Below are 26730 nucleotides of genomic sequence, written 5' to 3'. Positions count from 1 at the left end.
AGGCGCAGAAGCAAAAATGTCCTTATTATAGGAAGGTGGCTTTTATTATCTTTATGCTACTCTGTGCTTGAATTTTTTTTTTACAAGTATGTTATTGTGCTTATAAACAGAATAAAAGGACAAGTAGTCAGGTCTCATTTTAAAATCAGAATGAACCCCAATGCATAGGGCAAGCTTCACGTGATTACAAGGCATCAGTGTGGCTCATGAGCTGGAGGACCTTTCTTCATGGTCACATCTAGTTAGATTATGGGGCAAGATGCGTAAGGACACCCAGTGAGGCCATTTCCCTAAAAACCAAGCTCCACAGGGAACCAGATCCCTCGGGCACTGCTGGCCAGACAATTTTTGCCTACTATACAATCGCCAATTATTGTAAAAATTAACTATGTATTTGTTCAAACATTAGACTATATGGGCATTCTATGGGTCCAGTTGGAGTGGGAGATTAGGGTTGAAAGGAAAGGCGACTTCATAACTTGGTCTCGTTCCTAATGAGACAGTGACGATTTGAAGGTGGCAGTGTCTCAGATGTGATGCAGACAGATTTGAGCGTACCCACTAAGTGTGTGCCTTCTGCCCGGCGATCTCCCAAGGTTCTCTTGGGGCCTGTATCTCAGAGGAATGTTCTGAAAACTGCTGAAAAAGCAGTCAGGCTGGGTGGAGGTGGGCACAGTAGATCCATCTGCTCTTCCCCCCCCCCCCCCCCCCCGGCAGTAAAAGTGATAGAGGATCAGACTCTAAGGAAAGAGCATCTTAGGAGAGGGCCATTGGCACTTAGTCAGCGGGAGCTTGGCTGCAGGGACCTGGGGAAGCATGGCAGCTAGGACATTTAGGTGGCCCTCTGGGGGATGTCTAGAACCCGGAGACGCAGGACACAGGGTCTGCATTTGGCTCTTCAGATACCTTGTGATGAGAAATCCCAGGTGTTCCACCGCACAGCAGTGAGGGCAGTATGTATGCTTCTCCGACCCTCCTTGGCACTGAACTGAAGCGCACACGCCCAGCTCTGTGCAGTAGGCTGCCCTTCTGTGCTGGGCTCTGCTGCAGGATGGAAGAGCAGTGCGAAGGCAGAAGACGGACAGATGACCCGTCTGATCCATTCTCTTTTGCTGCTGCCAGGTGTGAAGATAGGGGCGTGGAGTGGAGGCAGGAGCCTGACTGTGAGTCCCTCGTGTGAGTGGAGAGCAAGCACTCTCTTCCTGGTGGTCTGAACTGAGGAGGAAAGAGACCCTTGTTGCTGGGATACCATTCAGGAGATTGCTGGCTATAGCAACAAGCACTACTAACCCCTGCTGGCGTACACAACCACTTATTACAAGAAATAAACATGGTCCATCCAAGGAATAGAACCGAGAACACGGTGGGTAGGTGAAGCTGGCTTTTTTTCTTGTAAGCAATCTTTAACAGTTTTCATAATGCAAATGAGGATATAAACCTCTGATTTAAAGGAGGGAGTTACAGTCTTGCAAGAAAAAATGAATGCAAACACAAGTGATTGCAGACCATGTGACCAATGACTTGCTTCCCTTGTTCCAACTGGGGCTGTGGTGTCCCACCATAGGTAAAAAGCTTGGTTGTAGACTCTCCTTTCTTTCTCAGATGAAGGAGATGTTTTAAGCTCTAAGTGATAGAAGGCTGAAACTCATAACGGTGCCAGCCCACACAGGTATTTTGCCAGCACCCTTTTCTGGATCCCTTCTGGAAACTGTCCTCTCATATATTCGCCTTGCTAAAATGAGACACTTGGGTGACATCTGGTGGATAAGTGCCAAAATAAATCGTCAAGTGCAGGTCTCATACCTGCAAAGCAACGGCCCTTCTTTGTGTGTACTTTGTTGCACACACTTGCTGTGCAGCCCAGGCTTTGGGATCTTCCTTTCTGGAGTGTCCACCAACTGTCCAGATCCACAGATCCAGGCCCAGAACTGACTCCACCCTGCCTGCTCACTTTCTCTGTCAGTCTGTCTCTGTCTCTCTGCCTATCTGTTTCTCCTCTCTGTCTCTCTCTGCCTCTATCTCTCTGTCTCTGTTTCTCTCCTCTCTCTCTCTGTCTCTCTGTCTCTGTCTGTCTCTGTGTGTGTGTGTGTGTGTTTGTGTTTGTGTATTTTCCTGTTCAAAACATTTCTCCCTCAAAAAACCGAATTCTCTAATTTTCTGTTTTTCTTTTATCTTCTGTGCATGTGTGTGCATGCACATGTGACAACAGGCATGTGGAGGTGAGAGGACAACTTTCAGGAGTCCTTCCTCTGTGGGTTCCAGACGAGGTCATCAGCTTGAGCAGAAAGTGTGCTTACACTTACAATGAGCCATCTCACTGTCCCTCTACCCTTCCTTTGATCTAAAGCCTCAGTTGCCACAAACATCTGCTTAAGGCTTCACTTACCCAGGAGCTAGCTCCAACCTCCAGCCTGCTGCTGATATAAATGAAGTGCACAATCATCGCCATCGTTGTCATGGGGTGTGTGTGTGTGTGTGTGTATGTGTGTGTGTGTGTATGATCCCCAGTCCCCCACCCCCCATGCAGGAACAAGCTCAGTGCACTTTGCAAGTGATGCTGTTGTATGCAGTTCTTGGGACCAATCAAAGACAGATTCTTGGCCCCACCTTTAATCGCACCAGGAGGACCCCACCCTTGGTACTATACTTTGCTAGCTTAGAATGCATGTTTTCTTTCCACAGCCACCCAGACCATCCCCAGCCCCAAGACTCAGGCAGAGGCCAGAAAAATAGCTGTGTTTTGAGTGTTGGAAATTTTTTTCAGGTGGTATAATTTAATCCAGAAATATAACAAAAAGAAAGATGCCAGGTTGGGATGCCTTAAAATATATGAAGTTTTTTGTTTTTAAAGAGATTTATTTATTTCATGTATATGAGTACACTGTCTTCATGCACACAAGGGCATGAAGATCTCATTATAGATGGTTGCAAGCCACTGTGTGGTTGCTGGGATTTGAACTCAAGACCTTTGGAAGAAGAGCAAGTACTCTTAACCGCTGAGCCATCTCTCCAGACACCAAGAAATGTTATTTATAAGCATCTTGCCATTTATTTTTATTAATGTCCAGTAACATTAGCTTAACCCACGTGTGTTACTTTTGCATGGCTATAGCATCATGCCTGGCAACTTATAAAGTACAGGTGTGTTCGGTTCATGGTGAGAAGGCGTAGTGGAGTACATGGCAGCAGGGATGCAGTGGGTTCACCTCATATCCTGAAGACTCAAGAAGCAAAGGGAGCAGGACCAGAAGAGAAGCTGCCTATAACCTTCAAAGGTCCATCCTTAGAGGCCTACTTCTGCCAGAAAGGCCTCATCCATTGAAAGAGGGCTCCATGGTCCCCAAAAGCAGAGCTGCCAGCTGGGGGCAAAACACTCAAAACATGAGCCTAAAGGGGGACATTTCAGAGTCAAGCTGTAACACAATTATGAGAGATTCTGGCCATTAGAACATCCGAATCAATAGGAAATGATCGGAGCCTTTTCACTCAGTGCCTCTGCCATTCATCCCAAATGGTTGAATGCCAGAAATCTGTACCTTGCCCAGGGTCGCTCGGTGGCTTCTCTGTTAAACAGAAGAAAGGGGAACATTCACGTGTCCTAAAAATACCTCCAGTTACATTAGACATTGGGGTGACATGGGGATACCATTAAGAAGGGATTATGGTCCAAATTGGGAAGTGGGTTGCTAGACTTGCTCTGTAGCTGTGGCCATGGGTCTCAGGCATGTTAGCATCAGGCCAAATGTAAATCAAGACAACACAAGCATAGAAATAAGCCATATGTGCACAACACCTTCGACTCTTTAGAATTAGTTATTGTTGTTGTTGTTGTTGTGTTGTTGTTGTTATGCTCAGTTCATTTTTATAGAACCTGTATCAGGGTTCTGGAACAGGATAACCATAGGAATATCAAACAATAGAACCATTTAGATGTCCCCCCACAGACCATGGGGGAACCCTGAGCTAATCTTGCTGAAGCCGAACTCTGGGAACTCAGGGTTTGAAGGGCACAGCACAGAAGACACGAGACCAGCCTGAAGAGTCATCCAGTGGCGTGACGTCTGCCATCAGTGGTAGAAGAGAGCCAAGCCCACGCAGAGTCAGAAGAGACAGGCCGACTTCAGAGTCCTTCCTTCCAGTTGGCTGAGACCAAGAAGCAACTAAAAGGCAAGGAGGCCCATTGTTTCAGTCTCGACGTCACCACGAAGCATGAGCTCAAGGTGGAGGAGGGAATCCAGGTGCTATCCAAACCAACTGACTGGCATCAGTTCCTTGGAGTTCCCCCACCACAACTTCCAGATAGCCAGGGTGACTAGCAAACCAACGGCATCCCAGCCCACTCTGCACCCACACTCTGTCCAGCTGTCTACCGTCAGGTGACAACTGGCATCCTTAACAACTCATCTGAAAGCAAAGATACTGGCAATGATTTGTTAAATACATTTACAACATCAAGATTAAGCCGTGATTCACAAGTAGTAAAACAGGGAGTCAACGAAAGGTCAAAGCCCCACTACTTAAAAAAAAAAAATTAAGAAACATCCAGGCCGATTACAAAGTCCATCAGAACCAGTGGCAGACTCCAGTTTGGGAAATAAAGGAAAGGAAATATTTTGCCATTACATATGATTTTTAAGATTTTTTTTTCAATTTTGAAATAAAAAAATAAATGTGTATTTTGCCGTTTGGGTCATTGTTAGGAGTAGGTAGAGACTCAGTTACTAGAGTGATAGAGTTACATATCAGTCCCATTCATGGCTACCTTTATCTGGTGAAAAATCACTGACTTACGGACATTTAAAAAAATGCAATACAGTCTTATCAATTTTAATCCTTACCTTATATATTAGATCGCTAAGGTTGTTTTTGAGCCTGAATGATCTTCCTGTTGTTGATGACAGAAAACCCATTCAACAGTCAACAACCATAGAGGTGACTGGCATTTCTTGTCTATCTTGAACAAGGCCGCAGTGAGCACCAGGACTGGTCATTTAAGGTGGTAACCCCCTCTCTTTTAGGGGGCTGGGTCATGTGGGATTCTATTTTTAACATCTTTACAAATCACCATGTTTGTTTCCAAGAGTGGCCGAAGAAAAATACTGCTTTTAAGAATAAGGCTTGCTTTTCATATATCATAAAGAGAGGCACAGACCAACAGAAAAGAATAACCAACCGAATACAGATACTTACCCTTTCTCCCTCCCAGATTCCACTGAAGTCACAAAAGAAATCTAAATTATGAAAACAAATCCATGAACAGCTCCCCTGAGCCCGAACATTGTCAGGAGAATCTCAGTGACCAACTTGGAGCTAAAGACGGAGGGAAGCTGTTGGTGCCAAACTCTGCAGATCTTCCTACGGACCTAAGAGTTAGAATTCAGATCTCTGAAATCCTGGTATCAGGATAAGAGAGCCATAATCTATGTGTTCATCTGTGTCACTTGTCTTCTCTCTGGCATGCTGTTCTTCAGCTCTGTCCCTACATTAGATGGAAGATAGAACAGAAGTGTGTGTGTGTGTGTGTGTGTGTGTGTGTGTGTGTGTGTGTGTGTGTGTGTGCATGTGTATATGTGTGTGTGATGCATAAACTTATATATATAAAGGATTGTGAATACAAAAATATATAGCCATTTATATATAGATTGCAGATATTTGTCTATGCATATGTATATCTTTGCATACGTTACCATATATCTTTCTGTATATTACCATCTATCTTTAAATATGCATCTTGGTTAAGTCTTACTCAATTCCTTCAGAATGCATATCCCTGAGTAATTACTTTGTATACCTCCCATTCTCTTCACCACCCTCCACCTCACGCTGGATGTCTCCATGCATACAGGGAACTGGGACTGGCAAAGTGCTGCTAGCAGGGACCCAGAGCTCCAGGGATTTGAGGCCACATGCCAGGACCACATCGCTGGGCCTGAGTCACTGATACTGAGGGAGGAAACCAGGACACCCAGAGTGGCTACGTACTTAGTGCCCTGTTCTCCCCCGAGACTTGCCAGCAAGTCCAAATAGCCATGTTGTTTCACCTCACCCTGGGGCCAGATGCATATGTTTAGCTTCATGATGAAGGTCTGGTGTCACCAAGGGCAAAGGTCATGAGAACCGAAGCCCTCGTGGCTCTGCTTTGCCCAGGAATCTAACTTGTCTTGCTTACCTCTACGCTGCCATTGTCTTTTTTTCTCAAAATGCTTGGCAAGGGTAAAGCTCCCATGTCAAGTATGAAAACACCAACCACAACTGCCACCATGTGCACCAGCTACCCCAGGGTCCAGTGTCTCCTTAGCAACTGTTGGTGACGTGTTAGTAGTAACCATATGTTACTCTCAGATCATGGTAGGAGAAAAGCTAGATATGCCTAACATTGCTGGTTTTGAATTTATGGTTTTGCCTATGGGGGGGGGGGGGAGGGAGGGGAAAAACTACCAATAGAGAAAACTGCAACCATTGTCTCCAGATAAGTTTTGGTAAATATCAAAGAGTCTAGTATCCAACCAACCTGACAACACATCCTTCGTCCCCTCTGTGACTTCTCACTCACACCCTCTGGGACCTGCTGCACTCCTGCCCATCAGAGAGGAGTGGCGTTCTCAAGGTCCAAAACTGCAGAGAGAAAATTGTCTCAACAACCATGTCTTTGAGAAACGCGACCAAAGGGGAAACTACTTGGGTAAGGACAAGTGAAGGCGTTATTCTTCAGAGCTCCTGCTGGAAGGAGGCACGAGGTCCCCAAGAAAGGCAAAGGGGCACAAGGTGGGCAGCCGCAGGGAAGGCTTTACTGTGGGCAACAAGGACAGGAAGTGTGGGGAACACACACATGCACCATCCAAGCCAGCGGGCCAGCCAGGTGGGCCGACACGCCTGTTATGGAGCTATCAGGTGGGGAGGACAGGAAGACTGCTGAGTGGTAGACAGAGCCCATAGAGTGAGTGTGCTGGGCAGCCAAGCCTCGAAGTGCTGCTCTTCCTTTACAGCTAAGCTCCGGCAGGAGCAACCAGAACGCTGAATGTTCAAAGCTGCTTTGTTGGTGCTGACAATAAGCTGAACTTCAACGTGAAGGGAATTCTGGCTTAGCAGGGTGGAAGCCATGCTGTGTGGAACAGGGGGCACTCCTGCCTACACGACCCCTGAAGGTACCTCTGCCCATGGCCGTGGCCAGCAGAGCAACCTCGAGGGCACAGTCCACAAGGACATATTATGTACAAGCTACCTTTATGGAAAGCTCAGAAGAGCCACTTTGAATTAATAAAAAAGAAAAAAAAAAAGATCCATTTGGGGATTCTGCAAGTGAAACCATTTGAAAAGACTTTTGAAAGCAAAGTCTAGTCCCACTACCACAGCTCAGGGGATACTAGCTAGCCACTGGCTAGTGTGAAATTGTGCTCTTTGGTGATGTTAAAAATTATATAAGAATGGAAAGGTAACCAGGGTCACCTTTTGCCAGCAAGTCCAAAGGACAGTAATTGAAGGAAAGGTGAGAATATACAACTGCTGTGGTTTGAATGTGGTTCGGGCCCTCTGAGATTCAAGTTGAAACTGGCTGTGGTGGCAGTGTCGGGGGGCAAGGCCCCAAGCTCCTCCACAGGCTGAGAGAAAGGGTTTGCTTGAGCCCAGGAACTCTAGACAATGAGTCAGGGCATTGTGTGACCTCCACATCATTTAAAAACAACAAAACCAGTGATTTAGCAGCTGGGGTGACTTGAGTGGCATGCCCCATAGTCTTGAGTATCTGAATACTTGCTTTCCTGTTGGTGCTCGTGCTTGGGGGGCTTGGGAGATGTCCCATCTTGGAGGAAGTGTGTCACTGGGGGCCACTGTGAAGCTTAAAGCATCTCACTATCCCCAGCAATGCTTCCTGTTTGCAATTGGAGACATGTGCTCTCTGCTGCCTGCTCCCCCCATGTCTGCCTGCTGCCTGCTTCCCCCTTGCTTGCAATCAACACGAGAGCACATGAACACAGAAGCAAATGACGAAAGAGCTGAGGGGTCTTCAGTGACACCCGTTCCAAGGTCAGCGGTGATGCTACCCATGAGAAGCAGTGAACCAGACTCTGCATGTGCTGGGAAGACAGTGTTGATTGCCAACAGCAGAACGCCACGGGTTCTTCTCCACCTCTCGTGAGACTGTCTCCTGAGCACATGAAATGTTAAATTACAAAGCAAATCTTAACAAGTTAAGAAGATTAAAATACTACACCAAGTACCTCCCCAGGCACAGTGCAGGAAAAAAAATCAGATGGAAAGTGGAAGACATACAAATATGTGAAAATTAAACAAAACGCCAGTAAGAGTCGCTGGACCAGAGAGGAGTCAAGAAGGAAATTTAAAACCGCATCTCAACAAATGAGACCAAAACACAGAAAACCAGACCTCGCGGGATCCAGCAGAGGCAGCGCAGGGAAGAAAGGGCGCTGACCACAGGAAATGCCCACATCAAAAAAGAAAAAGATCTCAACTAAACAATCTAATTTTACATCTTAAAGAACTAAAGAAAGAGGGGAAAGCTAAGTCTGGTGTTAGCAGAAAGCAAGGAATAAGGGTGAGGTCAAAAATAAACACAATAGAAAACAGACCATGAGAAAGATTAATGAAACCAAGAGTTGAGGTTTTTGTGGGGGGGGGGGGGCAGGGAATTGGCCAACAGTTGGCTGGAACAATTAGAAAGTGAAAGACAGAGACACATGAGGCCAGCAGGGAGCAAGCAGCACTAACACCATAGGAATCAAGGGGCTCTCCAGAGTGCAGTGCACAAGCAAATCCATGGAGCTGCAAGAATGGTTAAATCCCTACTTCTCCCGAGCTCCTAAGAGCAAGCCATGAAGAGTCGTCTGCACACAAGTACACGGAGTATGAGTCAGGATTCAGAAACCACTGAGAAAGCCAGACCAAGTGGCCTCATCGAGACAGAGAAAACACAGCTAAGTTCGTGGCAACACTGCGGGTTGCACTCCGCTGCCCACCCCTGGTGACCTACTTCTGCCGGTTGGTCACTCCTCCTCCAATAGAGCCATCAGGTAGGAAGCAAGCATTCAAAATGTAAGTGAAGGACATTTACATGTAAGCCATAACAACCTCGTTATGATGGCCTTGGCAAAACAACACAGAATAGGAATGACAAAAAAAAGATAAGTGAGGGGTGGGGGGGGACCTGCGGGGGGGGGGGGAGAGGGAGGGAGGGAGGGGTGAAGTGGGTGGGGTGCTGGGTTTATTCTTGATTCCCCTTATGCTTGGGGAGGAGCTACTGTAGACTGACAGGAAAAGAAAGAGCACAGCTTTGGAGGATGGCCTTGCAGTGCACAGACAGGCATTCTATACAGATGCCAGCCCTCTAGGCATCAGCTAACCTCCTATGAGGGAGGGCTTGCACTGGCAGCACCCTGCTTACGCATCATAGCATGCTTCCCTGGGAGGTGTTCAAAGGAAGCCGTCCTGGATGGCTGCGGAGTCCCTGGAATCCGTTTTGAGGAGGCTTTCTAGGTTAGTCAAAGGGTAGTGGGTCTCAACCTTCCTACAGTGTAGCCCTTTAATGCAGCTCCTCATGTTTTGGTGACCCCCCCCAACCATAAAGTGATTTTTGTTGCTACTTCATAACTGTAATTTTGCTACTGTTATTAATTGTAATGTAAATAAATATCCGTGTTTTCCAATGTTCTTAGGAGAACCCTGTCAAAAGGTTTAGCCCCAAAAGGTTACAACCCATAGGTTGAGAAACGCTGTCACAGAGAGTCTGCAAGATTGTCCAAACCATAGAATTCTAGCTTTTCTACCATGCAGACTTCTAGCCCTGACTTCCAAAGGCCAGGGAGGTGACCTAACTTTCAGACAGCCTCAGCTGTCTCTATCAAAAATGAATTCCCCAAAGCAAGGAGTTTCTGTTACAGGACACAGAGAACCTCACATCTGTTGGTGTCTTTACTTTTGAAATCTATTTAATTTCTTACACTTCTACCTCCCTTCCAACCCTTACTCCTTCAAACACCCCAACGCCAGGTAGGAGAGAAAGAAAGCTAGTGGAGAGAGGGGCACGTAGGTCTCTTAGCTACTTCCTGCTGTTCAGGGGGTTCCTTAGGGCAAGTCCAGTCTTCATTTCAGGATATCTCTGACTTCTAGTCACACTGCATCAACAGCAGCCGGGAGCAGCAGGGAAGTAGCAGGGGAGTAGCAGGGGAGTAGTGGGGGAGCAGCGGGGGGGGGGGGGGGGGGGAGGGAGCAGCAGCAGTCTTCTTTCCCAGCGCCCACCCCTCCCCCCTTCTGCCTCTGGTATTTATTCCCTCTCCAGAGTCCTCAGAATTAAACTACCTACAGCTGTCAAAGAGCCCCTCTCAGAGCCCGCACAAGGCAAACGGTCTGCTGCTGTGGACAGCCTAAATCAGCCCCATACCCCACACCTGGGATTAAAACAAAAACATGTTTACATAACATAACTGAGTTTTTAAGGTCACCGAAACTTTCTACTACACACATCACAGCTGAGAAAACCATGTTCTTAAAGATGAAATGAATTCCCAGCCTCTTGGGAGCACTCTTGCTGCAGGGAGCACTATTACTGCAGAGAGTACTGATATTGCTGGGAGCACTACTGAGTACTGAAACTGCTGGGAGCATTAATAGTGCTGGGAGCACTCATACTTCTGGGAGTACTGATCCTGCAGGGAGCATTGCTGCTGCAGGGAGGGTGACTCTGCCTCACATGAGTGACTCTGAGACAACAGGAGGGAGGAGGCCGTGTGGGGCGCCTTTTCCCTGCCTGGTTTTCACTGGACTCTTCAATCTGAGAACTCTCAGCAGCCCCATCCTTCCCTGGTCCCTCACTTCAGAGGCTTGTAGCACAAGGGAAGCAGCAGGGCCTGCCTGCACCTCAATTGCCTTTGGTTTCTCCAAAACATGATATCATTGAAAGAGTATGTGAATTCAGGAGCCTAGAAAGCAGTCTGAGACGGGACTCAAACACATCGTCTTCCTACAGGAAGGAGAGAGTCTACAGTCTAAAGGGCCATGGAGAGACCACGGGAACTGGAAGTTGTGATGACGTTGGAGGCAAGCATATGACAGGATTGGATGAGCTAGCCTTTTATTCCATAGGAGAGGAAAGTTTGCAGTTCAAATCCTTGAAGGTCCTTGTTTTTAAAGATTTGTTTACTTATATTTTGTGTGTGTGGATGCTTTGCCTCCAAGCATGTGTGCCTGCCAAGGCCTGAAGAGAGCATTGGAACCCCTGAAGCTGGACTCACTGACAGTTGTTAGTTGTTGTGCATGTGCTAGGAATCGAGCCCGAGTCGTCTGGAAGTGCACCCACTGCTCGTAACCACTGAGCCATCTCTCCAGCCCCTGCTTTAAGGTCTTAAATTACTATGTACATGAGCCCATGAATAAGCAAGCCTTCCTTGAGCTAGAATTATGAGGCCAAGGGTACTAGGCCACACGAAGCCCTTGGGTTGCTGGACGAGACAGAAGGCAGAAGAAGTGATGCTTAAGTGAGCAAAGTCCCTGCTGTCACTTAGGAGTCCTGGGCCTGAAGGCCATCGGGGATCTGAGCCGAGTAGCACCACTCCAGGCTTCATTCAGGCTCAGAGGCTGTGGAGCACAGGCACTGACCTCAGGGGCCAGAGCAGCAGGCCTCTTACACCTTGGAAGTCTGCGGGTCAGAGGTCAGGCAAGGGTTCAGAGGCTCTGCTGCACTTGGAGCTCTCCAGGGCACCTCAGAGGCTGCAGTGTCTCAGTGCAGGAAAGCGAGGCCTGCCATCCAAACACCTCACGGGACTTTTGTATTAAGCCACACCCTCTCCTAATAAGACCTCAAGGTCCTGCACATCACTGCAGTCACCGGACTCAAAGGGATGGGCCCCTACTTCCGCCATCTGTGAAGAGAGGAGCTGGTGACATAGAGAGTGCCATGCCATCTTTGCAAATTACACTCGACTCGACGCCACGAAGCCAACTGAACCACCGGCTTCTGGAACCACTGGCCACGAGCCAGACATGCCATCCTGTCTCCTAACTAACTACAGCCCACCCTCCAAAGCCCACCACACATGCCATCTCTTTCATGAAGCCCACATGCAAGGAACAGGAAGTGTCTCCTGTTCAGCCCTTTTGCCACGTTCTAGAAGTTGTTCTTAGATACTCACTCCCCTCCTGGCCCTTCTGTGTCTGTCCTGTCCTGGCTGATCCGGGCTATCCAGGCATATGCTCCCCAGCTCCCTACAGCCCCTGAGTCTCGGTTGACCTAACCCACAGTATATTCACATCCCATAAGTTGGCCAGGCATGCACCCTGGCTGGGCCTTAATCAGGGCACTGTGTACAAGAAATATGCGTATCAGCAAAATCTGTCCTTATAGTGTTTAGCAGCCTTTGATCACCTTCCGAGTTGGCCGGCTATAGAGAAAGCCGGACAAGTGACCTCATCGCTTACACTGTCCAGACTTAAGTTTCTTTCCATAGCTCTAAAATATGATACTTAAAAACTAGATTCCTCAGCCTACCAAGCCAGTTCTCTTGGCTGGACACATTCTGTGGTGGGATCCTGAGGGGCCCTGACACCCCTTTTCTATCTGGCAATGTGTTCCTGTGTCACCTGGAGCTATCCTATCGTCCTGACCAACGTCAGCAGACTACAGCCCAGGAGACTGAATCTGGCCTACCCTGTTGGAGTACAGTGTGACCAGAACACAGCCACGGTCCAGCTGTGGTCTGTGGCTGCTTGCACACAGCAGCGGCAGAGTCGAGTCATGTACTATAGAGACTAGCTACAAAATCTTAAGTGTCTGTTACGTGGTCTTCACAAAGTTTCCTCATGCCTGCTGTATATACACAAAATGGGCACATAACTATGCCATCCAGAGATCTACAGCCAAGGGGGAGAAGCCTTGGTTGGCAAGTCGCACCTCCAGAGGAGCTCAGATGAGGGATGAGAAGGCTTCAGAGAGCCCCTGAGAGGTCCCCACATCACAGTCGAAGATACAACAAGAAGGAGACCGGGAGAGATGCAGACCTGTCTCAGTGGTTAAGAGCACTTGTGGCTCCTACAGAGAACCCAGGTTTGACTCCCAGCACCTACATGTGGCCCACAACCATGTGTAACTCCAGTTCCAGAGCATATGATGTGTTCTTCTGGCCTTCTTGTGCAGCAGACACACATGTAGGGCACAGACACACATGCCAGCAAAACATTCACACACACACACACACACACACACACACACAAATAAAAATAAGTAAATAATTTTTTGAGAGAGAAACCATTGAGATACTTGAGACCCTTTCTCTTAAATCACTCGGGAGCTAAGGTTGGAATGAGATCCGAGAAAAATCCAGAGATGTAAGAACACGGTAAGGCGTCACAAGGCTGGGGAGTGGACTTGCTCACACACAGAGGACTGGGTTGCCATTGTAAGGTCGGCAGAACCTGCCTCGGGGGCCACAGCCCACAGCCTCCCATCAGCCACACTACAGCAATCTTGGTGGACCCAAATGCTGGGTCCCCTCCCAGCATGGTAGGCAAATTCATCATACAACACCTGCTTCCTCTACAGTCCTTCCTCACCTCAGATCACAGTTGGCACCCTTGTCCGATGATCTCTTGGGTGGGGTCCAGTACATCCCTTCCCTACAGTGAACCACCTGCCAGGTGAGTCCTCAAAGAGGCATTTCTGCTCTCACTCATCTGCAGGGGAGAGAATCAGACCCTCCCCTGAGCTCCAAAATTGCCTTCTTAGGTAGGCTTCCATTCCTGGAGCCACGCCTTCTTATATAGGCTTCCATTCCCGGAGCCACGCCTTCTTAGGTAGGCTTCCATTCCCAGAGCCACGCCTTCTTAGGTAGGCTTCCATTCCCGGAGCCACGCCTTCTTATATAGGCTTCCATTCCCGGAGCCACGCCTTCTTAGGTAGGCTTCCATTCCCAGAGCCACGCCTTCTTAGGTAGGCTTCCATTCCCGGAGCCACGCCTTCTTAGGTAGGCTTCCATTCCAGGAGTCACGCCTTCTTAGGTAGGCTTCCATTCCCGGAGCCATGCCTTCTTAGGTAGGCTTCCATTCCCGGAGCCACGCCTTCTTAGGTAGGCTTCCATTCCAGGAGTCATGCCTTTTTCTTAAAGACAAATACTGTAGATTCCACATCATTGAGCTGTCAATAGGACAAGCTCCAAGAATCAGTCGTTGCCTGGTCACTTTTTAACACCAGAAGCATCATTTAAATGGTCCAGATCTCTGTTTTCTCTTCTCAAAGTGGAATACAATTCCAGCCTCACAAGGTGAAGTGATGCCATGAAGTCCTCAGTAGGAAGACTAGCATGGGATGAGTGGGGTTTGGATGATGGGGGGGAGACCACATTCATACCAGTGTGAGACTCATCTCTCACACTGCCCCTCTGGGGACAGAGCTGGCTTCTCCCTGTTATCCTAATTCGCTTCATTTACCCATTTTACCCCACATAAATGTCTCTCATTTTATTCAATCCTCAAGGCAATAGTGGTAAGAGACCTCGCTGGAAGTTGTTTGTGCCCCTGGTTATTACTCTACTGAAATACAAAATTTTCAAGACCGTCTGCTCCCCTCATTTCTTACTTCCATCCAAAAGAAGTCCCATGTATGGAACAGAATTTAGATCCATCCATAAAATGCACATATGTCCGATTTATGCAATAAAATGGCTGAAGAGGAAGGTTTAGATGCTAGGGCAAGTCTGCCACAAGGGCTTGCTATAACTCTCCGTAACTGGACCTCTTAGCCTCGTTTTTCCCAGCTACAATAGAGATTTGGACTAGATTCTGCCTGCCCACTCTAGAAGAAGTACAGTTTGAGAAAATGGTTACAGATTCTACAACTTAGAGCCAATTTAGTCACTGAGAAACAAAGCTTGCAGCTTCCCAGGACCCAGGACCTAACCTTTGATTTGATTTATTTGTAGCACAATCCTCCCCATTGTCACTCTATCCCTTAACTGCATATAGACACCACCCTCTCTGGAGCTACTAGAACTGCACTTTTGTCTAACAAACTTGAACTCAAAAGCTGGCACTTCTAGACATAACACACCAGGTTGAATCTATGAATTAACACACGATTCGGGAAGAAACCCGAAACAAGTGATGTATCTTGACTCTAGCCACAGCCCACGGGCATCTCATTGTGTAAGCCAATAAGTTACCCTTTATATCTGTGTGCTTACATTGAAATTGGTTGAAACAGGTTTTTATTTCTTGCCAACTGAAGATCTATGCTGATTGGAGTCAAGCACCTGACATTCCCGAGGTACCTGCCAGTCAACACCATCTTCCCAGCCATCCTCCACCCAGAGTCATGGCAATGCTCCAACCAGGGATCATGGCTAAACTCCACCCAGGGCTCATGGTTATACTCTACCAAGGGATCATAGCTAAACTCCACCCAGAGCTCATGGCTATACTCTACCAAGGGATCATGGCTAAACTCCACCCAGGGCTCATGGCTATACTCTACCAAGGGATCATAGCTAAACTCCACCCAGAGCTCATGGCTATACTCCACCCAGGAATCATCATCCATCTAGGCCTCAGAGTTTTTTTCTGGCGACCAAGACTCTGTCTTCTTTCTTTTGAACTCATCTATGGCACCAACTACTTGGACATAAAACCCTTTTCTTCAAAGGAAAAAAAAAAACCTGAAACTGGGTGGTGGTGGTATACGTCTTCAGTGCCAGCACTTGTGAGGCAGAAGCAGGTGGATCTCTGAATTCTAGGACAGCCTGGTCTACAGAGCCAGTTCCAGGAGAGCCAAGGGTACATAGAGAAATCTTATCTCAGAACAACAACAACAACAATGTTTACGGAGTGGTATATCCATCCAATGGATAACAAGAGGAGGTATCACAGACACTCTATGACATTCAAGAGGACCTCTAAAATATCTTGCTAAACAAAAGAGGCAAACATAAGACACAGAACATTATGTGGTCCTATGAATATCAATGTTCAGAAAGGGGTAACCTAGGGAGACAGTGTAGAGAAATGGTCCCAGGAGGGTAGGAAAAGGGGATAGGCTTACGAGTAAGTATGTGTGAAACATAGAAGAGTGACAAAAATTGTACAGAACTGACCATTGTACAAGTTGCATACATACTTTCTAAAAACCCATTGAGGAGCTGAAAAAGAATAGCTCTGGGGTTAAGAGCACCGGCTGCTCTTTCACAGGCCCTGGGTTTGATTCCCAACACATACATGATGGTTTACAGCCATCTGTAACTCCAGTTCCAAGGGATCTGATGCCATCTTCTAGCCACCATGGACACTGTACAAGTGTGGTACACACCCATCCATAAAGCACTTTTTATAAAAGCACTGGATTGTGTACTTGAAGTGGATGAATTCTGTAATATGCAAATATACATCAATAAAATGCTTTAAATTCTCAAATGCATAGGTCCAGGGCCGCTGAGCACTGGCAAGAGCACATGCTAGGCACACGTTAAGCCTTCTTATTCTATCCTAAGGCCAACCTTTTTCAACTACTTTAAAAAGTAGAATTCACAAGAGAATATCCAATATCCTCCTGAGGTCATAGGAGTGACTCGCACTGTGCCTTTATCTCACAGTTGCTGGAGGTATTACAGTTTAGATGCTCACATGTGGGTGCAGTCCCTAGATCCCTAGACTGATGCAGAAGCTTTGGGGTTTTTTTGTTTTGTTTTGTTTTTTTGTTTTTTGTGGGGTTTTGTTGTTGTTGTTGCTTTGGTTTGGTTTGGTTTGGTTTGGTTTTTTTTTTTTTTTTGGTTGGTTGTTTGGTTTTTTGAGACAGGGTTTCTCTACATAGCCTTGGCTGTCCTAGACTCACTTTGTAGACCAGGCTGGCCTCGAAGTAGCTTTGGGGTTTTTTAACGAAGATGTCTCTGCCCTTCACCACCTGCTGGTGCACCAGGTTTTGCTTGATTGAATCTATCAAGGTCTCTTCCATTTCGTTTCAGAGCTCCCTGGAAAGGAAAGACAATAGAGAGACCCAGAGCCGTGAGGCATCCTCAGCCGGAAATCCTGTCGGTCTGTGGCACGTAGTAGGTGCCCTGTGTCTGCTTGCCATGTGGAAGCCCAGGGCGCTTGTTTGGGAAGCGCTGATGGCCCACCGCCAACCGCCTCCAAGGAGAGCAGCTAGCCAAGGCCAACTCCAATGAGTCAAGGTTGTGTTTACAGAGGAAACAAGTAATTAGAGCAGATCAAAGGCCTAACGTGATAATTAGAAGCACTCTATTCTATTCCTGCCAAGGATTCCCCACCCTCCACATGGAGAAAAGCCACCAGGCACTCTCGCTCCATCCCAAGGTGTTGGATCGCTTTTTTTTTGTTTCTCTGCTGTGGAACCCATGTTTCTCTTTGTACTATTTGTTCTTCTTAGCCTGCTGCCCCCAATATCCTTTCAGACACCACCGCCCACCCCTGCCCTTCCCCGTGTGCCTTGTGCTGTTCCCAGTCCCCTACCCAGAGCTCTCGCTGTTGCCTAATGGGCCACTCTTCCACTCTCTCCTTTGCTCTTAGATCTCAGGGTGGGCTGACTCCCACCACACAGCAGTTCTGCGCATGACTAGTAAGAAGTGCACCATCAGTTCAGCAACAGCCTATTCCCTTTGCAGGGTCTTAGCATCCTCTTGGCTGCCACCTTACTCTTTCCTCTCTCACTGGCCTCTTCTTAGCTCACAGAGGAAAGAGAAGCACTCTGCTGACTAGGCCTCCACCTGGAGAGGCTTTCCCTTCCTGTCTCGAAATCCTCTGTCTCCCAGCCTTAGAAAGCTAGCCGGGTACCACACCTACTTACTGTACATATGAAGAGGCCTGGCATTCAGGAACCCCATCAGCTTTGACCCACCTGCAAGGTGTGTTTATTGTGGCACACTAGGTCCTGACTGATGAAAATTGTCTTCTTCACTTCTTTCTCTAGAATCTCCACGGATAGGTAGGTGGAAGCAAGGCAGGAGAATCAGAAGCAATGGATACACCTTCCTTCCCCCTTGCCAAAGCCAAGTCCACGGTCGATCCTTTCCATGCCTGACATCTCCACGTATCCAGCCTCTCCCAGCAGACGCAAGGCAGCCGCACACGTGGCTACAAACCTGCCGCGCACAGTCACACGGGGAAGATGTCAAAGGGACAGTGAGATGCGTAACTGGAGGGGCTGTAGAAACCTGAAGTGGGAGGAGAGCAGCAGCATCAGCACCCCGGGCTCTCCTGGGTGTCTGCCCTGTGGATGGGGACGCTGCCCTGGGGTTTGCCTCCAGCCTCCATTCCCAATGGTTCAGCTCAGGCCTGCAGCTCAGCTACAAGCCGTTCCCATCTTTGCCCCCCCTGACAGTCCTGCAAACATGCACAGCTTCTGCCCCTTCTGCCCCTTCTCTCCAGTTCGTCACTTTGTGGTCTTCTGACTTTCCAGCATCCCTGTCACCCACCTGTTATGCATACACACTCTTGAGTCCCGCGTTTCGTCACCAGGATCTGTCTCCACAGCAGCTGTTGGATCCTTCCGCCTCTAGTTTTCTGGTCTTCACATTTCTGAACCACCTCCTGATCTTGCTGACTTCCTTGTTGCTTTTAAGGCTCCGCGTTGACACAAGAGTGAAGAGTCTAGCTTTCATAAAAGTAGCAGGATACACAACTCAGCATAAATATCAGTAGCTTTTCAAAATATAATGAACTTACCAGCAAAGAGAGCAGGGAAATAATCCCATTCAAATGCTTTTTATAAAAGACTAGGAATAAATCTAAGCAAGGGATCAAAGACATTAGAGGATAGCTCAGAAGAACAGTATTGTGAAAATGATGTGCCATTGCAACGCGATCTTTATCACTGTCCTGATGACACCCCACAGAAACAGAAAAGTAAGCCTAAAATTCATGTGGAAGAATGAATAACTCTGAATAGTCCAACAATCATAAGGAGGAACAGCACTTGCTGGAGGCCGCACAATACCTGACCTCAAACTCCACTAGAGCCATAGTAACAGAATCATGTAGTGATGGCACAAAAATAAATGTGCAGACTGATGCCATGGAACGGAGGACCTGGAATAAACCAGCACAGGTGTGGCCACCTAATTTTTGACAAGGCCATGGAAAACGTGCTTCAGGAAGAACAATCTCTCTACATATGTTGGGAAAACTGAATCACCACGTGTAAAAGAAGGAAAGCAGCTTCGTCCTCTCAGCTGCACAAAAATCCATTCTAAGTGGTGAGGGTGCCTCAAAGTTAGACCTGAGGCTCTGAAACGTCCAGAGGAAAACACAGGGGATGCCCCTCAAAACAGACACAAGCAAGGGCTCACAGGAAGGACTCTAGCAGCGCAAGAAACAACCCCAAGAAGATGAATGGATTAGACAAATTAAAACATTTCTGCACAACAAAGGAGACACCAACCAGGGTAAAGAGACAGTGAGCTGATGGGTTTTTCCCAGCCTGACATAAGCCAGAGTCCTCTGGGAAGAGGGACCCTCAACTGAGAAAATCTCCATCAGAGTGGCCTATGGGCACGTTTGTGAAGCATTTTCTTAATTAGTGATTGACGTGGGAGGGCCCTGTCCACTGGGGGAGGTGCCATGCATTGGCTGGGGTCCTGGGTTGCTCAGGGAAGCAGGCTGAGCAAGCCATGGGGCAAAGCACTAAGCAGGATCTTTCTGTCTCTGCTTCTGTTCCCCCCCTTCCAGATTCCCCCCTTGAGCTCCTCCTGGCCTGATTTCCCCTCATGAGGGACTGTAAGCTAAAGGTAAAATAAAGCCTTTCCTCATAAAGTTGCTTTGCCTCATAGAGTTTTCCAATAGACAGCTAATCAGCCTGCAGAGCGGGAGAGATTTTGCCAACTATACATCTGACAAGGAATCATCTAATTAATAGGTGGGTTAATGAACCGAAGAGTCAAGAAAGACAAACAGGTAGACGGCAAATATTTGTAAAAATGTTCAACATTCTTAGCCATCGGGAAAGTGCAAATTAAAACTGCTTTGAGATTATATCTCACCCAGACACAGTAGCTACTATAGAAAAATGAGAAATAAAGAGAAAAGAAAAAAAGAAGTGAAATGGAAAAACATTATCTGAAAGTTGGAAAGGATATGGGCACGGAGGAAGCCACATGCTCTGCTGGTGGGAGTGCGGCCTGATCCAGCCAGAAGGGCTCAACACTGAAGCTGTCAAAAGACAAAACCTAGAACTACTGCACGGTTCAACTGCCACTCCCTGGCACGGACCCAAAGGCTTCTACATGAGCACGCTACAGGAACATCTGTCCAGTCGCATTACTACAGTACCCACAGCAGCTTAGACAAGGTACCAACCTAGATACTCAACAAGAAATGGGTAAGGAAAATGTAACACATACACAAATGTGACTTTATTCATCATAAAAACAGAATGATATTATAATAGCCACAAGAAAATGGATGGATTAGAGTCATTATTTTAAGCAAAAATAAGCCAAACTTGGACACATTTCACATTTTTGTGCTTATGTAGAATATATATATATACATGTCTGTCTGTCTGTCTGTCTGTCTGTATCTCTATATCTGTAGAGCATTAAAGTGGAAAGAGGACTGAGCTTGGAGGAAGTTGTCTAACGAGGGGAAGACAAGAGGTGACGGAATACATGTCACAAAAGCAGAACAAGGATGATTTCTGGGGAGAAAAAAATAAGAGGCAGGGTGGGATAGGAAAATGATAATCATATAAAAGTGAAAATAGCTTTTGAAATCTCTTCAAAATCTGCCTTGGCACCAGTATGGGATGGCAATTCAGGAGCTGACCAAACGTAACACTACTGTGAAGACTTTAACAGAGGGGTCCAGTCATGTGCAGGAGGATATTCAAGGAGGACAGCATTTACAAGAGGAGGTGAAGAGGAGAGAGAGAGGACCAACCAATGGTCCTCCAGCAAGGTGTTGCCTAGCTATAATGGTGGGCAAATATTAAACACAACATAACTTCATAAAGAAGTAGAAGGAGGAGCTAGAGAGATGGCTCAGTGGTTAAGAGCACTGCCTACTCTTGCAGAAGACCCAAGTTTGCTTCCTGGTACCCACACCCAGTGGCTCACAACCACCCTTAAGGCCAGCTCTAGGGCTGGTCCAATGCCTCTGACTCCCGCAGGCACCTGCACTCTCATGCACACAAACATACACGTGCATACACATCCTTAGCAGTAAGATGCTGATTAAGAAGAACTAGAAAAAGAGTGACAATTCCTAACACAGAGCCACATTTGAGGGATGGACATGCTGAGTGCCCCATGACACACTGTGCGCACGGGTCAAGTGACCACACTGCACCCAGTAAATATCCACAATGATTACATGTCTGCTTAAAAAGATGTATACCTTGGAGAGATGCCCACAATTAAAAGAAAAAAAAAAAATCAGGTAAGGCGCGGACAGCATACAGAAGCACCAGGGAGACACTTATATCCAGTGTGTGACGTTTGTCTCCTGTGTCTTTAGTTGATTGGGGAATTGGGATTAGTTGTTGAAATGGTGGTATTGGCTGGTGTGTGTGTGTGTGTGTGTGTGTGTGTGTGTGTGTGTGTGTGTGTGTGTTCATGTACACACATACAGGTGGAAGCCGGAAGTCAGCCTCAGATATTGTCCCTCTCATTCCTGAGAAGAGTCACTCACTGACCTGACACTTACCGACTAGGCCAGGCTAGCCAGCCAATGAACTCCAGAGATCTTCCTGACTCTGCCCTTCCAGTGCCGGGATTCAAAGTGTGTGCCACTGAGACAAGCTCTTCCACATTGGTCCTTAGGGGCATCCTCAGAACGTCTGCCAGCTCTTTTCTGACTGAGCCCTCTCCCCAGAAATTTTGTGGTGGTGTAATGTGTACACATGTGTACACGGGTGGAAACCAGAAGACAACCTTGGTGCCACTCCTCCCCAGATGCCATCCTCCTTGCTTTTTTGTTTTACCTCTTTTGGCCTCTCTGAACCTGGAACTCAGCAATTAGCCTAGATTAAACCATGAGCCTCAGGGAATCCGCCCGCCTCTGCCTTCCTAGCAGTGGAATATTAAGGGCACATCGCCGTGTAAACACTCTGTGTGAGTGTGGGGGATCCAACTCAGGTCCTCGTGTCCCTGTGGCAAGCATTCCACTGGTTGAACCATTGCCACGGTCCCTAGGAGTATTTTGTGAACATTTATTGCTTTTACAAGTAGAAATGTAAAAGGCCATTTCCATTTGGAACTTAAAAAGACACAGCCTTTCATCCAGCACAAATCAATAAAGGCAGCTGTTGCCAAGTGACGAGGGACAATTAGAGGTGCTGGGGAGCCAGGACCAATGGGACTCGGCCACAGGCCACTTTCTAGGAACTGGGGAATTAATCATGTGTACAGCCCTAGGTTTCCCGGAAACTGAAGCACACACTGAGACATGGAAGCCTACATTTCAGAATTTGATTGAAATTATGCCATCCTGTCTGGCTCTCTACAAACAAATGGAATATTCTGAACTGCCAGTATTTGGGGACACACACTTTGCATCTATTTATATATATATATTTTAAACTGTATCATAATAATCAAGATGTAATGGATAAAACATGCCTTGGCTTAGAGCCCCTCACTCTGCCTAGGCCACAGAATCAGGGTGGACAAGGCTGGCAGGCGATGATGGGAAACAGACATCAGCCAGCAGCCACAGGAAATGCTGGAGACCTGAGTGTGCCTGCGCGGCCAGCGAGGACACTCTCATATGATCTATCTGAATTATTATCTTCCCCAAACAATATGAGTTGTGTGTACTTAATGCTTTGGAGAAACACTTTATGACAGGAGACACAATAAAGCAGGTTGACAAACTATTCCAGGGGCTTGACTGGTTCTTACCAGAACCTAAAGACTTGGTGGACCTGGGGGACAGGGTGGGGTGTGCAGAGGCAGACACACACACACGGGGTAGGGGGTGGGGAGGCCATACACACAGAAACAGCCGTGTGTACACACAAGGCTCTGACACAGCACAATCAGTCTAGCTCAGCACAAGGCCACCATCCTCTACCTCCTGCCCAGGTCAACCAGTAAGCTACCACCTTGCTTTCTACTTAGGGAACTTGGAGTTTTCTCTTCAAAGAAGCCGCCCGAGTGAATGCTCTCCATTTTATAAGGGAGGTGAGTGGGCCTGCTCTAGCTTGAAGCAAGGACAAAGCCTCACCTCTTGGTGTCTTTCCCCATGTGCAGTGCAGGTTAAGGAAAGGGAGTGAAGATCTACTACACAGCCAAACCTCCCAGAAGCACGTCACATGGCTTCTGCGTGCCGCCTACCAACCCCACACCTCTATGTCACTTTACCTAGAGGCGTGGGCTCAGAAGAGTCTTGCTCATTGGTGATCCTCTGCGTACAAAGGACACAAGTAAGACCACACTTGATAAAAACAAACAACGCTCCAAGAAACAGAGCCTGCAATGGTCTATCACTGGTGCTCACCGTGGGTGGACAGACAATGTCTGTGGCTCCCGAGTTCTGATGGGGACGAGTGTACACACACTCTAACAGAAGAGCTGGTAGCAGGGGGTCTACTGCTCTCTAATCCGAAGGCAGTTTCTGTGTCTCCCTAAAAATACAGGAATCAGGTCATTTCAGCAACAGGAAAGAAAGCTTCGTTTTCCATAGAACTGAAAACAATAGAAAGTGCAACTTCTCACAAATGACAACAACAGCAAAACTGGTTGTGATGGTTCTTACACACGTGAGGGAGTGGGAGTGTGTACACATATACTTGTGTGGTGCAAGGAGGCAGTGTATCAGTCCTACAATACATTTTCACCAGTATCTGGACAATGATCTGACATTTGCTGCCTTTTAAAATACACAATATCCTGACAAAAATCACAGACCACTGATGAGACAGTTAGTGCCACTACCATTTGCCCTGGTTTTTCATTTCACATTAACTGTCATCTCACTGCTTTCCTGTGTCACCACTTAAAAATATTATTATTAGGCTAAGGGGAATCTGTGTTTGGATGGTGAAGTGTTCGTAATTATAGCTTAAGGTTATTCCCAGAGCTATAAAGTCAAAGCTATAAATGGCACCGTGGGCCACACAGCTGTCAACAGAAGACAAGACGAGCCCAACATTCGTCACCATGCACAGTCTGAATGGAGCCACACACATATCACCAAGGACCTAGCCAGGGTGGGGGCCAGAGTCCAGAAGCTGGGTCACCTTGTCAAGTCTCTTGGACTGGATTTCTTCATCTGAGCAGACACACACACACACACACACACACACACACACACACACACACACACACACACACACACGAGATGTACACACATACATTATACTGCCAGGATGCAACAGTTGAGGAGGCACAAAGTAAAATACCTCTACTCCAAAGCAGAGAACTAGGAGGCTAGAAATGATTGGAGTGAAGGAAATGAAGCCTAGCAGGGCAGAACAGCTGTTCTAGCCCAGCATCTGGGCCATGTGGTGCTGAGGTACCAATCCAAGAGGCTTGAGAAGCCCTCCCTGCCTCCCGCAGTTCAGCTGGCCCCAGCAGACTGGTTCAGCTCATCCCCTGCAGCCCTGCCCCAAGAGGCTTTGTCTAGGTGTTCCGGGCATCTCTAACTCCCTGGAGTCCACACTGCACTTCGGCCTCAGTTTGCCCTCTCAGGACTCCAACCCTGCCACACATCACCTGGCCTCTCAAGTCTTCATTTGATACTTGGGTAGAAGCGACCCTGAGCCCACAACCTTCCATTATGACCATCTGCATAACAAGCACGGTGTGGGTGGCACCAGCAGCTAAGGGTTAGTCAGGCTCCCTGGCGAGCAAGCACAGTCTCAGTGGCCTCCCGGTGCCTGGGGGTAGAAGAGGAGAAACGTTTCCCTGAGCAGCCCCTGTGAGAACAGAGACAGGAGTGATTTTCTCAAACCCAAGTCTTTCAAAGGAGTTTATACCATTACATTCTTGTATCTGTGGTGTGGCCCAGCCACCTCTTAAGACACTTTCACAGCATCTTTTCCATTCAATGCAAAATGCTTGGCTTCTTTTTGATGGCTGTAATCTCTCTGGCAACCACACTTTCTTTGGCTTCCATTTTAATTTTTTTTTCTAATCTCTTAAGTTTTTAACATCTTTGGCTGTTTGTTTCAGTTCTCACTATAAACCTAGCCAAAAGTACCCAGTAATACTCACTCTACTGTCTGAACTCTGGACTGCCTTGGATTTTCCAGATTAATTAACCTGTCACCATTAAGTTTAGCCTCACATGAGTCTCAGGGAATGGTATAGATAAGTTTTGTTGTGTTCGTTTGTCTTTGTTTTGTGTTTGTGTGTTTGTGTGTTTGTTCTTGGCCAGAATGTAGCCTTCCTGGCTCTAATCCAATACCCAAAGAAGCCCACCCATTCCTGTGCCTTAAGGCCTGTGTTCCTGTCAGCCCAGTCCTGTGCCTTAAGGCTTGTGTTCCTGTCAGCCTGTTCCTGTGCCTTAAGGCCTGTGTTCCTGTCAGCCCAGTCCTGTGCCTTAAGGCTTGTGTTCCTGTCAGCCTAGTCCTGTGTCGTAAGGCCTGTGTTCCTGTCAGCATTCTGGTCTACTGATGTCTCTCCATGCAGTTCTGTTCACTGCAGCTTTTCTAGCAGCACATGGCTGGGTAGTGAAAGGAACAGCCCCTAGTCTACTTTTTTTTCTCTGTTAGAGCAACTTTCCATTGCTCTAACAAAACAAAACAAAACAACAACAACACTTTACATAAACAAAAGGAGATAACGTTGATTTGGGTCCATGGTTTTGGAGATTTCAGCTCATGGGTGCTTGGCTCCATCTTAGGGCCTGTGGCAAGCGGGGACTCAATAGCAAGGTGTGCCACTTTCCTGTTGTTTTACTAAAATTCCATGAACAAAGGCAACTTAAAGTCTTATTTTAGCTTAAGGCGTGGAAGGCATGACTGCTGGCAGGAGCAGGACATGGGCTAGCCACATTTCCATCCACAAACAGAAAGCAGAAAGGCAGGACTGGAAGCAGGTCAAAGCTCTGCAACTCTCCAATCCACTCCCAGTGGTACATTTCCTTCAGCAAGGCTCCACCTCCTAAAGTTTCACACCAAATGCCAAGCAGCGTTGCCAGCTGGGACAGAGCATTCAGATGTATAAGCCTATGGGGAGCATTTCTCATCCAGACCTAGGGCACAAAGGGAGGATGGCAGAGCAGCACAGCTCACCTGGTGGCCAGGAAGCAGAGGGAAAAGGGCTAGAGACAGGCACACCTCTTACAGGTACTTCTCCAATGACTTGCTTCCTCCAACTAGGTCCTACCATACAATAGCCCACTTTATTAATCAATAGATTAATCCATTCACTAGGTCAGCATTCTCATGACCCAATAACCGCTCAATAGTGGCACTAGCTAGGGGCCAAGCTATCAGCACATTAGCATTAGGGAACATCCCATATCTAAGTCACAGCATCCAAGGTTGCCCTTTGTCCATTTGAATAGATTCTGAAAGTTTAGAGAAAGAGAAAAAAAATCCACAATGGGTAGGAATTAAGGCTTTCCAAGAAAAGACAATAAAGCAAATCTACTGTGGATTTTGTGGTCACTTCTTCTCAGCACAGGGATTTTGAATGACTTGAACCTGTGCAGGCCTTGTGCATGCTAACACAGTCTCTGTGAGCTCAGCTGTATACTAGTCTCTCTCTCTCTCTCTCTCTCTCTCTCTCTCTCTCTCTCTCTCTCTGCCCCCTCTCTGTTTGCTTGATATTTTTGGGTTTT

At 47.3% G+C, this 26730-nt stretch overlaps 1 long non-coding RNA gene across 5 annotated transcripts; it reads right to left on the bottom strand.

Moving 5' to 3' along the window:
• Positions 1-2879: 2879 nt before the first annotated feature.
• On the bottom strand, positions 2880-23567 carry LOC311605132. Of its 5 annotated transcripts, none has more exons than XR_014781802.1 (7): positions 23440-23567; positions 23304-23346; positions 21646-21942; positions 18420-18598; positions 17843-18158; positions 16823-16958; positions 2880-6615 (listed from the first exon to the last, which is right to left on the bottom strand). It is a non-coding gene; the product is annotated as an uncharacterized lncRNA (long non-coding RNA). The 5 variants fall into 5 exon arrangements; XR_014781805.1 differs by lacking the exon at positions 21646-21942 and having other exon boundaries at positions 2880-4160; positions 6512-6615; positions 18420-18594; XR_014781803.1 differs by lacking the exon at positions 21646-21942.
• Positions 23568-26730: the final 3163 nt, after the last annotated feature.

Source organism: Acomys minous, assembly GCF_964271855.1.
Source record: "Acomys minous genome assembly, chromosome: 9".
Classification (NCBI taxonomy): Eukaryota; Metazoa; Chordata; class Mammalia; order Rodentia; family Muridae; genus Acomys; species Acomys minous.
This window is presented reverse-complemented; position numbering and strand designations above follow the sequence as displayed.